Source organism: Scyliorhinus torazame, chromosome 15 (genome assembly GCF_047496885.1).
Source record: "Scyliorhinus torazame isolate Kashiwa2021f chromosome 15, sScyTor2.1, whole genome shotgun sequence".
Taxonomy (NCBI): Eukaryota; Metazoa; Chordata; class Chondrichthyes; order Carcharhiniformes; family Scyliorhinidae; genus Scyliorhinus; species Scyliorhinus torazame.
In genome coordinates, this window is record NC_092721.1 from 170,031,894 (window position 1) to 170,047,275 (window position 15,382).

Here is a 15,382-nt window from a genome sequence, read left to right on the forward strand (position 1 = left end):
TGTTTGTGCCTGGAAAGAGGCAGGCTGGGGGAGGGCTCCGGCCACCGTCCATGTAGCGAGGGAGCCCGCCCGGTGGCGCCAGGGTCCCTTCCCCTGTAACCAGGAGGAAGGCGGCAACAAGAATCCAGCCCTCCCTTGTTTCTTCACGTCTGTTTTGAAAACTTCTGCGGGTCTCCTTCTGAAGTCCCGGCTGCAGGTGGACGGCTGTCAGAGAGGTTTGTGTTGCCCTGTCGCCATGGCAACAGGCTGGGATGTGCGAATGTTTAGTGCGAGTTATCATTTGTCCCCCCAAAAAAAGCAGTTGGTTGAAAAAAAAGGGTTGAGATTGCCAGAGTGAGTTAGCAAAAAACCCCATTACATGTACACGCCAGAGAAATTAATTCCTGAACCTTTCCTCTGAAGCCCCGCTATTTGGTGGTGCGGGTGCAGGAAGTCTGCTCACGTATATTTAGAACAACTACCTATAGCTAATATTGAGAAAGGATCGAGAGCTGGGAGGTAAATCTTCAGATTATCCCTATTTTTGGAATTCTCTTTCAAGGATTACAGTTGGCAACAATGATGTTTAATAAGAAATCTAAAGACACCTCAGGTGTGACAGATGCCCTGAGTTGGATAGATTTTTTTTTCAGCCTTCAGTCTCTCCCTTATGTCCATGGGGGGGGGGTTTGCCAGAGCTGTTGGGGAGAGTTTAAACTAATGTGGCAGGGGGGTGGGAATCGATGCAGGAAGTTGGAAGGTAGTAAAACAGGGACAGAAATAAAAGGCAGTAAGGGGGAAAGTGTAAGGCAGCGAAGCCATAGTCAAAAATCAAAAAGGGCGACAGTACAAGGTACAGTGACTGAGTGGAGCTCAGTGAATAGGACCAGGAATACTAAAAGGAATAAAACGGGAAGTGAAAACATTAATGGTAAGCGACGCGGCAGGTTGTTACAGGAAGATATGGGTTCAACGACAAGGAAAATTAGGAGAAAGGTTAAGAGGAAATATAACTTAGGAGAGGTTACTGATCGAGGTGTTAAGATTCAGAACAGAGGTAAAAAAGCCAACATAAGTGTACTTTACCTGAATGCTCGTAGTATTCGGAATAAGGTAAATGGGTTGATGGCGCAAATCATCGTGAATGACTATGATTTAGTGGCCATTACTGAAACATGGTTAAAGGATGGTCACGACTGGGAGTTAAATATCCGAGGGTATCAAACCTTTCGGAAGGACAGAGTGGATGGTAAGGGAGGTGGTGTAGCTCTGTTATTTAAGGATGACATCCGGGCAACAGTAAGGGATGACATCGATGCTATGGAGGATAAGGTTGAATCCATTTGGGTGGAAATCAGGAATAGTAAAGCGAAAAAGTCACTGATAGGAGTAATCTATAGGCCACCAAATAGTAACATTATGGTGGGGCAGGCAATAAACAAAGAAATAACAGATGCATGTAGAAATGGTACAGCAGTTATCATGGGGGATTTTAATCTACATGTTGATTGGTTTAACCAGGTCGGTCAAGGCAGCCTTGAGGAGGAGTTTATAGAATGTATCCGCGATAGTTTCCTAGAACAGTATGTAATGGAACCTACGAGGGAACACGCGGTCCTAGATCTGGTCCTGTGTAATGAGACAGGATTGATTCAGGATCTCATAGTTAGGGATCCTCTCGGAAGGAGCGATCACAATATGGTGGAATTTAAAATACAGATGGAGGGTGAGAAGGTAAAATCAAGCACTAGTGTTTTGTGCTTAAACAAAGGAGATTACAATGGGATGAGAGAAGAACTAGCTAAGGTAGACTGGGAGCAAAGACTTTATGGTGAAACAGTTGAGAAGCAGTGGAGAACCTTCCAAGTGATTTTTCACAGTGCTCAGCAAAGGTTTATACCAACAAAAAGGAAGGGCGGTAAAAAGAGGGAAAATCGACCGTGGATATCTAAGGAAATAAGGGAGAGTATCAAATTGAAGGAAAAAACATACAAAGTAGCAAAGATCAGTGGGAGACTAGAGGACTGGGAAATCTTTAGGGGGCAACAGAAAGCTACTAAAAAAGCTATAAAGAAGAGTAAGATAGATTATGAGAGTAAACTTGCTCAGAATATAAAAACAGATAGTAAAAGTTTCTACAAATACATAAAACAAAAAAGAGTGGCTAAGGTAAATATTGGTCCTTTAGAGGATGAGAAGGGATATTTAGTAATGGGAGATGAGGAAATGGCTGAGGAACTGAACAGGTTTTTTGGGTCGATCTTCACAGTGGAAGACACAAATAACATGCCAGTGACTGATGGAAATGAGGCTATGACAGGTGAGGACCTTGAGAGGATTGTTATCACCAAGGAGGTAGTGATGGGCAAGCTAATGGGGCTAAAGGTAGACAAGTCTCCTGGACCTGATGGAATGCACCCCAGAGTGCTAAAAGTGGCTAGGGAAATTGCAAATGCACGAGTGATAATTTACCAAAATTCACTAGACTCTGGGGTGGTCCCGGCGGATTGGAAATTAGCAAACGTGACATCATTGTTTAAAAAAGGAGGTAGGCAGAAAGCGGGTAATTATAGGCCAGTGAGCTTAACTTCGGTAGTAGGGAAGATGCTGGAATCTATCATCAAGGAAGAAATAGCGCGGCATCTGGATGGAAATTGTCCCATTGGACAGACGCAGCATGGGTTCATAAAGGGCAGGTCATGCCTAACTAATTTAGTGGAATTTTTTGAGGTCATTAACAGTGCGGTAGATAACGGGGAGCCAATGGATGTGGTATATCTGGATTTCCAGAAAGCCTTTGACAAGGTGCCACACAAAAGGTTGTTGCATGAGATAAAGATGCATGGCATTAAGGGGAAAGTAGTAGCATGGATAGAGGATTGGCTAATTAATAGAAAGCAAAGAGTGGGGATTAATGGGTGTTTCTCTGGTTGGCAATCAGTAGCTAGTGGTGTCCCTCAGGGATCAGTGTTGGGCCCACAACTGTTCACAATTTACATAGATGATTTGGAGTTGGGGACCAAGGGCAATGTGTCCAAGTTTGCAGACGACACTAAGATAAGTGGTAAAGCAAAAAGTGCAGAGGATACTGGAAGTCTACAGAGGGATTTGGATAGGCTAAGTGAATGGGCTAGGGTCTGGCAAATGGAATACAATGTTGACAAATGTGAGGTTATCCATTTTGGTAGGAATAACAGCAAAAGGGATTATTATTTAAATGATAAAATATTAAAACATGCTGCTGTGCAGAGAGACCTGGGTGTGCTACTGCATGGGTCGCAAAAAGTTGGTTTTCAGGTGCAACAGGTGATTAAGAAGGCAAATGGAATTTTGTCCTTCATTGCTAGAGGGATGGAGTTTAAGACTAGGGAGGTTCTGCTGCAATTGTATAATGTGTTAGTGAGGCCACACCTGGAGTATTGTGTTCAGTTTTGGTCTCCTTACTTGAGAAAGGACATACTGGCATTGGAGGGTGTGCAGAGGAGATTCACTAGGTTAACCCCAGAGCTGAAGGGGTTGGATTACGAGGAGAGGTTGAGTAGACTGGGACTGTACTCGTTGGAATTTAGAAGGATGAGGGGGGATCTTATAGAAACATATAAGATTATGAAGGGAATAGATAGGATAGATGCGGGCAGGTTGTTTCCACTGGCGGGTGAAAGCAGAACTAGGGGGCATCGCCTCAAAATAAGGGTAAGTAGATTTAGGACTGAGTTTAAGAGGAACTTCTTCACCCAAAGGGTTGTGAATCTATGGAATTCCTTGCCCAGTGAAGCAGTAGAGGCTCCTTCATTAAATGTTTTTAAGATAAAGATAGATAGTTTTTTGAAGAATAAAGGGATTAAGGGTTATGGTGTTCGGGCCGAAAAGTGGAGCTGAGTCCACAAAGGATCAGCCATGATCTCATTGAATGGTGGAGCAGGCTCGAGGGGCCAGATGGCCTACTCCTGCTCCTAGTTCTTATGTTCTTATGTTATGTTCTTATCCCCCAGCTACATTTTATTTGTAAATCGTGGGATTTGAGCATTACCGCCTATACCAACATCCATTAATTGCCCTTGAGCCACCTTCTTGAGTTGTTACAGTGGTGCCAAGGAGGGAGTTTCAAGATTTTGACCCAGCCCCAGTGAAGGATGGCAATATAGTTCTAAGTCAGGATGGTGTGTGGCTTGGAGGGGAACTTGCAAGTTGGTGTTGCTCTCAGGGGCCTGCTGTCCTTGTTCCTTCTGGGTAGTAGAGGTTACAAGTTTGGAAGGTACTGTTGAGCCTTTGTCCAGTTGCTGTACGCAATTTTGTAGATGATACACACTGCTGCCACTGTGGGACAGTGGTGAAAGAAGTGAATGTTTTAGGTGTTGGACGGGGTGCTGATCAAGCGGGCTGCTTTATTGGCTTGGTTGGTGTAAATTTTTGTAAGTGTTGTTGGAGCTGCACCGATCTAGGCATCCCACCCCCGGAGGTGGTCGGCTTTGCGTAGTCAGGAGGTGAGTTACTCGCTGCAGAATTCCCAATCTCTAACCTGCTCTTCCAACCATATTATTTAAATGGCTAGTCAGGTTACGTTTCTGCTCATTGATAACCCCCAGGATGATGGTGGTGTGATTTTCGGCGATGGCAATGCCATTGAATGCCAAAGGGAGATGGTTAGATTGTTGTTAAAGAATAATGACCTGGCACTTGTGTGTTGTGAATGTTATTGCCACTTATCAGCCCAAACATGAATGTTATCCAAGTCTTGCTGCATGTAAACATGGACTGCTTCAGTGTCTGAGGAGTTGCAAATGCTACTGAACACAGTGTAACTGTTCATTGAACAAACAACTCTTTCTAATCTGTATTCAAGTAGTCTTTTTTAATTTATTTCCCATTATTGTACTTGCTGCAGATTTCTATTTGGAATTACCACCTTCTATTAATAATGCTGCTAATGTTCTCCTCACTTTGAAAGTATTGGCATATGTCTTTAGATGTCAACATTCCTGACTGTAAATTTATAATCCAGTGAGAATTCATGTTGGGATTATGTGGTGAGTCATGGTGTTAGCCTATTACATCTCATTAGTATAGCTGGAAGATGGAACAAGCTCCTCAAGCAGATAGTAAAAAGACATTTCATGTATTAATGCCTAGACTCATAGTTGATTGGTACATTGGGATTTATTATTTTTCCTACTAATAAAAAAATCATACATTCTCCTCACTGACTTGAAACACATTCATGTATTCATTGTGAAAACTATAAATGCTGGTTTGCAATGTTTTATGGTTCAGAGATAACTTGAGGCAATTTTCATTAGCAAATCAACATCAAGAGAGATCTGACAAGAGTTGTTCAAAAATACTAAGATTTTTGATAAGAGTATTAGGGAAAAGTATTCATTTAGTTGGAAATTAGAAAGTACAAATTTAAGATTAGCTCCCAAGTGATAAACCAAATGAGAGTTTTTACATAGAGAGTGACAGTAGGAACAGGAACTGGAACAGACCATTCAGCACCACCCTCAATGGGATAATGCTGGTCTGTAACCTAAATCAATTTACCTTGCTTGGTGGTTCCATATCCCTTAATACCAAAGGCTTTCCAGGATCATAGTGAGTTAGTAACACAGACGACGATAATTGTTGCTTTACCCGCCGGAAAGCGGTTTCTTGCGGCTGACCCCAAACCCAGGTGTGATTTTTCTTTAGCAGAAGGTGCAAAGGGGCCAGCGTAGTTGCCAGATTGTGGAGGAACTTCCCGTAATAGTTTACGAGACCGAGAAAAGAATGAAGATGCGAAGTGTCAGTCGGGGCGGGGGCCTGTTGAATTGCACGCACCTTCTCTGCGACGGGGTGCAAACCTTCGCGGTCCATCCGATAACCTAGGTAGACTACTTCCTTTGCCTGAAATATGCACTTTGTGCGACGTAAACGGACTCCAGCCTCCGAAAGGCGTCTAAGGACAGCCTCCAGATTTTCCAAATGTTCCTGCTCCGACGACCCTGTAATCAAAACGTCATCTACGTATACAGCAACACGTGGTAAACCTCTCAAAATGCCCTCCATAACACGTTGAAAAATTGCACAGGCAGAGGATACTCCAAAGGGCAACGTGTATATTCATACAGGCCCCGGTGTGTATTAATCGTTACATATGGTCGGGAGGCAGGGTCCAGCTCCAACTGCAGGTAGACGTGACTCATATCTAATTTTGTGAACGAGAGTCCACCTGCAAGATTCGCGTAGAGATCCTCTATGCGAGGCATTGGATATCGGTCGTGTCGGGAAGCCATATTCACTGTAAGTTTATAGTCGCCACACAAGCGAACTATGGCATCTGGCTTCATGACAGGTACAATTGGTGCTGCCCAGTCAGCAAAACAGATGGGCCTGCTAATACCCAAACTCTCCAAACGAGTGAGCTCCCCTTCTACCTTCTCGAGCAAGGCGTAAGGCACCAGGCGCGCCTGGAAATAGCGCGGCGTGGCTCCTGGTTCAACTTGGATACGGGCTACGGCCCCTTTTATTTTCCCTAAACCAGGCTGGAATACATCTGGGTATCATCCTAGCACCTCAGTCAACCCTTCAGAAACTGTTTGGAGGATGTACTGCCATTGCAACCGCAAATGGCGCAACCAGTCCCGACCCAACAGGCTGGGCCCATGGCCGCGCACCACGATAAGTGGGAAATGCCCCTCCTGGCGTCCATAAACAACAGGGGTCATTGTAGTTCCTGCAAAGTCCAGTGGTTCCCCCGTGTAGGTGGCCAACCTGGCCTGTGAGTCGGTTAATGTAAGGGTCTGTATACCCTGCTTGATGCGGTCGAATGTCCTCTGGGCGATCACTGAGACCGCTGCGCCAGTGTCCAACACCATCTCAAGCGGGTGGCCATTGACCCGTACTGTCACCTTAATGGGGGCCACACGGGGAGCTGCCACACAATGCAACTGCAGGCAGTCGTCCTCCGTCTCCACGTCCTCGGGAGTAGTCGCCGCAGGTTCATCCACATGGAAGGTACGGCCCCTGGGCTGGTCCCAGTTACGGCCCCTGGGCTGGTCCCAGTTTCAGTCGGAACGACGGCGCCTCTGGCGCCCCCAGGACCGCCGTCCGCGACGGGGTCGGCTCCTACAAGCCTGACACGGACATGGCTCCTCATCCATTGGTTCTGGAGAAGGCTCCCTTCGGGGAGGAATGTCCGACGGCCACTGGCGTCGGTCCGGACGTTGCCTCGCCCAAGGTACCGCAGGAGTGCGGGGGGATGTTTTCGGACGGAAGAGGTTGCGCCCCAAGGCATGCACTTCCATTCCCTGTAGCTCCTGCCTCCTCGTTCTGCGCTCTCTCGGGACAATACTATTTGAATGGCCTGTTGAAAAGTCAATGTTGGCTCAGCTAACAACTTTCTCTGGGTGGCCGCATTGTTAATACCGCAAACCAAACGGTCGCGTAACATTTCTGACAAGGTCTCACCATAGTCACAGTACTCCGCAATCCTGCATAGCCTGGATAGAAAATCGGCAAGGGATTCTCCAGGGGTCCTCTCAGCGGTATTATACCGGTAACGCTGGACTATCGTGGGCGGGGTTGGGTTAAAATGTTGCCCCACTATATTCACAAGTTCATCAAACGTTTTGGTGTCCGGCGCAGCTGGGTACGTAAGGCTCCTAATCACCCCAAACGTATGCGGGCCGCAGGCGGTGAGCAATATGACCACCTGGTGCTCGTTTTGGTGATATTGTTTGCCCGGAAATAGTAACGCATCCGTTGTGTGTACTGGTTCCAGCTTTCCAGCGCAGCATCAAAAACATCCAAACGTCCGTACAGAGGCATGGTATAATAGAAAACAACTTCCAACCTGTATCCAACAAAAGTCCAGGGAGGTGGCTTCAGCAGTATAGACAGCTATTCACTTTAACCTTCGTCGCCAGTTTTGTGAGGGCCACGAAGAATCCAGCACGAGTTTTAAGGATACAAAGTAATAACATTTATTTACAATAACATATATTATATAATAGCAGCAGCAACTTCCCTTGCTGCACACTCCTTCCTAAACTGGCCAGCTTTATTTATACTAGGAGTTTACTAATGGTTTCTCCGCCCCCCTCATTGGGGGAGCTCATACTCCCACAGGATTGTGGGATTGTCATTAGTCCCCAGCCAATGGTAAGTAGGCAGGTTATAACAGAATTGTTATTTTGTTACAATGAAAATATTTTTTTTAAATTCAGAGGGGCTGGTTTAGCACAGTGGGCTAAACAGCTGACTTGTAATGCAGAGCAAGGCCAGCAGCGCGGGTTCAATTCCCGTACCAGCCTCCCCGAACAGGCGCCGGAATGTGGCGACTAAGGGCCTTTCACAGTCACTTCATTGAAGCCTACTTGTGACAATAAGCAATTATTATTATTAATATTATTATTAGAATGATAGATTTTATTGAATACATGTTGAATGTAACATTAAAGACAGCAGGATTGTATTTTCTGCTTTCATCATGTTAAGTTATAAAATAGCTGATAGTTTAGAAAGTATTATAAACAGTGAGATCAAATTGGCCATTATATCAGTAATGACATGTGATACTATGTGCCCCTATTTTCTTTCTAGAGGAGTATTTGACACTTATCTGTGTTAAATTTTATCTGCCATTGATCTGACCCAGATTTTGCTGACAGGGGGCTTCGGGAAACATGCCTCTTAGTTAGACCTGTTCATGTGCATTTAGAGTTTAAACATTTTTGGCCACAAAATTGCTCGAAGCGTGAGCTGATAAGGATTCAGAGAGGACAGACAGGCATTTGGGATCTGATAAACAGCTGTAGAAACAGTGCATTCCTTCACTGTGAGATTAAAGGATTAAGAAATAAACAGAGGAAGGATTGAAAAGAGAGTCAATGAGTGTGGGTACATTCAATGACAAATCAAGTGTGGAAAGTCACAAAGAGCTTGGGGGACTGAGGTGCGGAATGGTTTAAACGGGAGAAAAAAGGAGTCAGACAGGAAAAATAAGAAAAACACTTTTAAAAATCTGAATGAATGAGGTGCTTCACTTCTGGGCAAGAGCGGTTGATTGGTAATCATTAGTATTACTCAAGTGTTAAAAGGTTTCTTAGACTGTTAAGTACGAGACTTTCCATATGTTTTAGTCATGTCCAAAACTGGAGAGGTATTGGAGGGAGGTCTTCAGGGTAATCACAAATGTGATGCTCGAACCAGGTTCCCTAGAAGCCATATTCAGGGTGCCGGATCAGCCGGGGTTGGAGGCGGGTGCGGAGGCAGGTGTCTTAGCCTTCACCTTGCTGATCGTCCGAAGGCGGGTCCTGTTGGGGTGGAGGTCAGCTTCTCCCCCCGTGCCTCGGCATGGCAGGGGGACCTGCTGGAGTTTTTAACACTCAAAAAAGAGAAGTTTGAGTTGAGGGGAAGGATGGAAGGATTCTCCAACTCATGGGCATTGTTTATCATGCATTTTCAAGAATTGGATGACATCGAACATGGGGGTGGGGGGTGATTGGAATGTATCGGTTAATGGTGATTATGTATGGGTTGATGGTGGATTCTTTTTCTTTTGTGTTTTGTATTTAAAATGTCAGGGTGTTTAGGGGTGGGTGGGATAAAGCAGGCATTGTCAAAGTCACGGAGCCATCCGTCGCGGCGCTCCCGATTGCGCAATTCCGCGCGCAACAGCTGCAGCAGCTGGCTTTTAATAATGCCGGCTGCGAGCGACTTCAAAATGGCCAGGAACAGATAAAAAAAATACGGCCGCACTGCGCATGCGTGCCCGCTCATCGGTGCGCATGTGCAAAACTTTGCGCATGCACACCGATGAGCGGGCATGCATGCGCAGTGCGGCCGCATTTTTAAAAATCTGGTCGCAGCCTTTTTGAAGGCCGCAGCAGCCGGCATTGTTAAAAGCCGGCAGCAAAAAGTTCGGGGAGAATGATGTGATTGATTGCTTTCTGAACTTTGATGCTGATGAAGTGGAAGGCTCTTACTCCAAGAATGGTGAGTGATCCAACAATGGTTTCACCGCAGCTATACTTTGACAAGAGATGTCAACTTTTTTGGTCTTGATTTTTAAACATTAAAAAAAGTGGGTCACGCTCCCTCTGACCTTAGCGGGAAGGGTCCAGATGATGAAGATGAATACTCTCCCGAGGTTTTTGTTTTTGTTCCAGTGTCTCCCAGTCTTTCTTCCCAAATCTTTCTTTTGCAGGGTCGATAAATTGATATCTACGTTTGTTTGGGTTGGTAAGATCCCTCGGGATCGTAGGAGGGTTCTGCAAAGGAATAGGAAGTCGGGTGTGGGGGGACTACCCTAATCTGTTTTGTTACTATTGGGGGAACTACCTTAATCTGGTATGTTATTATTGGGCGGCGAATATTGATAAGGTATGGGGATGGTTCAGGGTTTGGATTCTGTATGGGGGCAGATGGAGGAGGGTTCATGCATCGGGCTGAGTCTGAGGGCTCTGGTTACTACCCCACTATCTTTTCACTTTGAGCCCAGTGGTGATGGCCACTTTGAGGATTTGGAATCAGTTTAGGCAGCATAAACTGGGTTCCATGTCACTGTTGGCTCCGATTTGCTGGAACCATAGTTTTGTGCCCTCTTGCTTGGATTCTTCATTCAGGACATGGGAGAGGGAGAGGTTGGAGAGGTATATGGACATGTTTCTTGAAGGTAGGTTCACCGGCTTAGACGAGTTTTTAGATCAATTCCAGCTCCCGAGAGGGAATGTATTCAGGTATGTTGTTACCAGTGTGTCTTAACCCCGATGGTGGACAAATGACTGCAGGTCCACTTGTTTAATTCAAACAGTATTTATTCGCATTCATACAATGTTATAGTTACACAATCACACAATCACCATAAGTTACACTACAGAGTACTACAAGTTCATATGAGACCTTGACTTAACTTCAGAGTGACTAGCAAGTACTAGACAGATATTGGCCTTTATCTGTGTGCTGAATCCTGTAGTCCTCGATGTTCGGTCCTTAGTCTGGTCTGTTCCTGGCTCTGGTCTTCCTGGTTGGTAGCATGATGGTCCTCCTCGTGTTGGCCGGTGAAGGTCACCGCTGTTCCATTACTGCTGCAGAGTGAGATTGTAGGGTGGTGCAGCATCGTTTAACCTGCTTGGATTTCGTGCCCCTTTTGTGCGGTCTCTGGGTCATTGCCAATCAATTGATCATGGTTTGATCCCCCACACCGATTTCGGGGTGGGCACTCGGTGGCCATCCTGCAAGTGTTGGGGGCAGATAGCCCTTCCAAATAAGGAGTTTAGGTGCTGCTGTGTCTGGTAAACAAGTGTAATTGACAGAATAGTTCTGTTGTTCCTGGGATGGCATGGGGTTGGCACTTTTCCTGTGTATTGTAATCTCTAGGCTGCAGCTTGCTCATCAATGTTTATTTAAACTGTAGCCTGCTTGTCCTTAAACTTGGCCAATTCTCCCAGCGTCCTATGCAGGATGCCATATTAGGTGGCCGTTCGGCCACAGATACTTTCGAGTTCGCAACATTTTATGTAAAGAGCTTCTTTCATTTCCCCGGTACTATTGCCCTCGCTTTTGGACAGAATCCATCCTTGGCCGAGTTAGGGGAGGGTTAGGGGAGGGTAAGATTTTGGATATTTATGGGCAAATGTTGTCGACGGAGCAGGCATCGCTGGAAGAAATAATGGGGAAATTGGAGGGTGAGCTGGGTTTGGTTTTTGTCGGGGGGGGGGGCTGTGGAGTAAGCTCTTCACAGGGTCAACTCCACCTGCTCTTGTACTAGGTTAAGCCTGATCCACTTCAAGGTGGTGCACAGGGTGCACCTGACCAGGGCGTATATGAGTGGGTTCTTCCCGGGGGTGGGGGGTAGGTGTGAGCAGTGCTCTCGGGAGTTGGCGAATCACACGCATATGATTTGATCTTGCCCCAAGCTGGTTAGTTTCATGGTTTCCTTTTTTGACACAAGGTCAGCGATTTTGGGTGTTCAGCTGGAGCCGTGCCCATTGGTGGCTATTTTTGGAGTGTCGGACTCGCCGGTGCTGCAAACAGGGACAAAGGCAGATGTTCTAACCTTTGCCTCGCAAATAACCCAGAGACGTGTTCTGCTTTGTGGGAGGTCCCATAAGACCATAAGACATAGGAGCGGAAGTAAGGCCATTCGGCCCATCGAGTCCACTCCACCATTCAATCATGGCTGATTTCAACTCCATTCACCCGCTCTCTCTCCATAGCCCTTAATTCCTCGAGAAATCAAGAATTTATCAACTTCTGTCTTAAAGACACTCAACGTCCTGGCCTCCACCGCCCTCTGTGGCAATGAATTCCACAGACCCACCACTCTCTGGCTGAAGAAATTTCTCCTCATCTCTGTTCTAAAGTGACTCCCTTTTATTCTAAGGCTGTGCCCCCGGGTCCTAGTCTCCCCTGCTAATGGAAACAACTTCCCTACATCCACCCTATCTAAGCCATTCATTATCTTGTAAGTTTCTATTAGATCTCCCCTCAACCTCCTAAACTCCAATGAATATAATCCCAGGATCCTCAGACGTCATCGTATGTTAGGCCTACCATTCCTGGGATCATCCGTGTGAATCTCCGCTGGACCCGCTCCAGTGCCAGTATGTCCTTCCTGAGGTGTGGGGCCCAAAATTGCTCACAGTATTCTAAATGGGGCCTAACTAATGCTTTATAAAGCTTCAGAAGTACATCCCTGCTTTTATATTCCAAGCCTCTTGAGATGAATGACAACATTGCATTTGCTTTCTTAATTACGGACTCAACCTGCAAGTTTACCTTCAGAGAATCCTGGACTAGGACTCCCAAGTCCCTTTGCACTTCAGCATTATGAATTTTGTCACCGTTTAGAAAATAGTCCATGCCTTTATTCTTTTTTCCAAAGTGCAAGACCTCGCACTTGCCCACGTTGAATTTCATCAGCTATTTCTTGGACCACTCTCCTAAACTGTCTAAATCTTTCTGCAGCCTCCCCACCTCCTCCATACTACCTGCCCCTCCACCTATCTTTGTATCATCGGCAAACTTAGCCAGAATGCCCCCAGTCCTGTCATCTAGATCGTTAATATATAAAGAGAACAGCTGTGGCCCCAACACTGAACCCTGCGGGACACCACTCGTCACCGGTTGCCATTCCGAAAAAGAACCTTTTATCCCAACTCTCTGCCTTCTGCCTGACAGCCAATCGTCAATCCATGTTAGTACCTTGCCTCGAATACCATGGGCCCTTATTTTACTCAGCAGTCTCCCGTGAGGCACCTTATCAAAGGCCTTTTGGAAGTCAAGATAGATAACATCCATTGGCTCTCCTTGGTCTAACCTATTTGTTATCTCTTCAAAGAACTCTAACAGGTTTGTCAGGCACGACCTCCCCTTACTAAATCCATGCTGACATGTCCTAATCTGACCCTGCACTTCCAAGAATTTAGAAATCTCATCCTTAACAATGGATTCTAGAATCTTGCCAACAACTGAGGTTAGGCTAATTGGCCTATAATTGTCCATCTTTTTCCTTGTTCCCTTCTTGAACAGGGGGGTTACAACAGTGATTTTCCAATCCTCTGGGACTTTCCCTGACTCCAGTGACTTTTGAAACATCATAACTAACACCTCCACTATTTCTTCAGCTAGCTCCTTTAGAACTCTAGGATGTAGTCCATCTGGGCCCGGAGATTTATCAATTTTTAGACCTCTTAGTTTCTCTAGCACTTTCTCCTTTGTGATGGCTACCATATTCAACTCTGCCCCCTGACTCTCTGGAATTGTTGGGATATTACTCATGTCTTCTACTGTGAAGACTGACGCAAAGTACTTATTTAGTTCCTCAGCTATTTCCTTGTCTCCCATCACAAAATTACCAGCGTCATTTTGGAGCGGCCCAATGTCAACTTTTGCCTCCCGTTTGTTTTTAATGTATTTAAAGAAACTTTTACTATCATTCCTAATGTTACTGGCTAGCCTACCTTCATATTTGATCCTCTCTTTCCTTATTTCTCTCTTTGTTATCCTCTGTTTGTTTTTGTAGCCTTCCCAATCTTCTGACTTCCCACTACTCTTTGCCACATTATAGGCTTTCTCTTTTGCTTTGATGCATTCCCTAACTTCCTTTGTCAGCCATGGCTGCCTAATCCCCCCTCTGATAACCTTTCTTTTCTTTGGGATGAACCTCTGTACTGTGTCCTCAATTACTCCCAGAAACTCCTGCCATTGCTGTTCTACTGTCTTTCCCACTAGGCTCTGCTCCCAGTCGATTTTCGTCAGTTCCTCCCTCATGCCCCTGTAGTTACCTTTATTTAACTGTAACACCTTTACATCTGATTCTACCTTCTTTCTTTCAAATTGGAGATTGAATTCTACCATATTATGATCACTGCCTCCTAAGTGCTCCATTACTTTAAGATCTTTAATCAAGTCTGGCTCATTACATAACACTAAGTCCAGAATGGCCTGTTCCCTCGTGGGCTCCATCACAAGCTGTTCCAAAAAGCCCTCCTGTAAACATTCAATTAATTCCCTTTCCTTGGGTCCACTGGCAGCATTATTTACCCAGTCCACCTGCATATTGAAGTCCCCCATGATCACTGTGACCTTGCCTTTCTGACATGCACTTTCTATTTCGTGGTGCATTTTGTGCCCCCGGTCCTGGCCACTGTTAGGGGGCCTGTACATAACTCCCATTATGGTTTTTTTGCCTTTGTGGTTCCTCAACTCTACCCACACAGACTCCACATTATCTGACCCTATGTCATTTAGTGCTATTGATTTAATTTCATTCCTAATTAACAAGGCAACCCCGCCCCCTCTGCCCACCTCCCTGTCTTTTCGATAGGTTGTGAATCCCTGGATGTTTAAATGCCAGTCCTGAACCCCCTGCAACCATGTCTCTGTGATGCCTACCACATCATACCTGCCAGTCACAATCTGGGCCACAAGCTCATCTACCTTGTTCCGTACACTGCGCGCATTTAAATATAGCACCTTTAATTCTCTATTGACCGTCCCTTTTTGTTTTCTTAGTGTGGTGGACCTTGGTTTACTGAGCCTTTCCATACACTGTGTCATACTTTGTGGGATGGGGACTATCGTAACCTCTCCTGAGTTTTGTCTTTTCGTGCTTTTTTGTATACCTAAGCAGCTACGCTTCCCACTGATTACTTCACCTCTTGGTTCCCTGACTTTCCCTGCCCCCCCAATCTTTAGTTTAAAGTCCTATTGACCACCCTATTTACTCTTTTCGCCAGAACACTGGTCCCAGCTCGGTTCAGGTGGAGACCATCCCAACGGTATAGATCCCCCCTGTCCCAAAACTGATGCCAGTGTCCCATGAAAAGGAACCCCTCTTTCCCACACTACTCTTTCAGCCACGTGTTAACTTCCCTGATTCTTGCCTCCCTATGCCAATTTGCACGTGGCTCGGGCAGTA

At 45.7% G+C, this 15,382-nt stretch overlaps 1 protein-coding gene across 1 annotated transcript in view; it reads left to right on the forward strand.

Annotated features, from left to right (window-relative positions):
* The window catches only part of LOC140391980 (serine/threonine-protein kinase Nek5-like), a 116,682-nt gene continuing 101,300 nt past the window's right edge, over nt 1-15,382 (forward strand). Inside the window, exon 1 of the mRNA XM_072477094.1 lies at nt 1-215. The gene's annotated coding sequence lies outside the window, so the exon portion shown is untranslated. The remainder of the gene's footprint in view (nt 216-15,382) is intronic.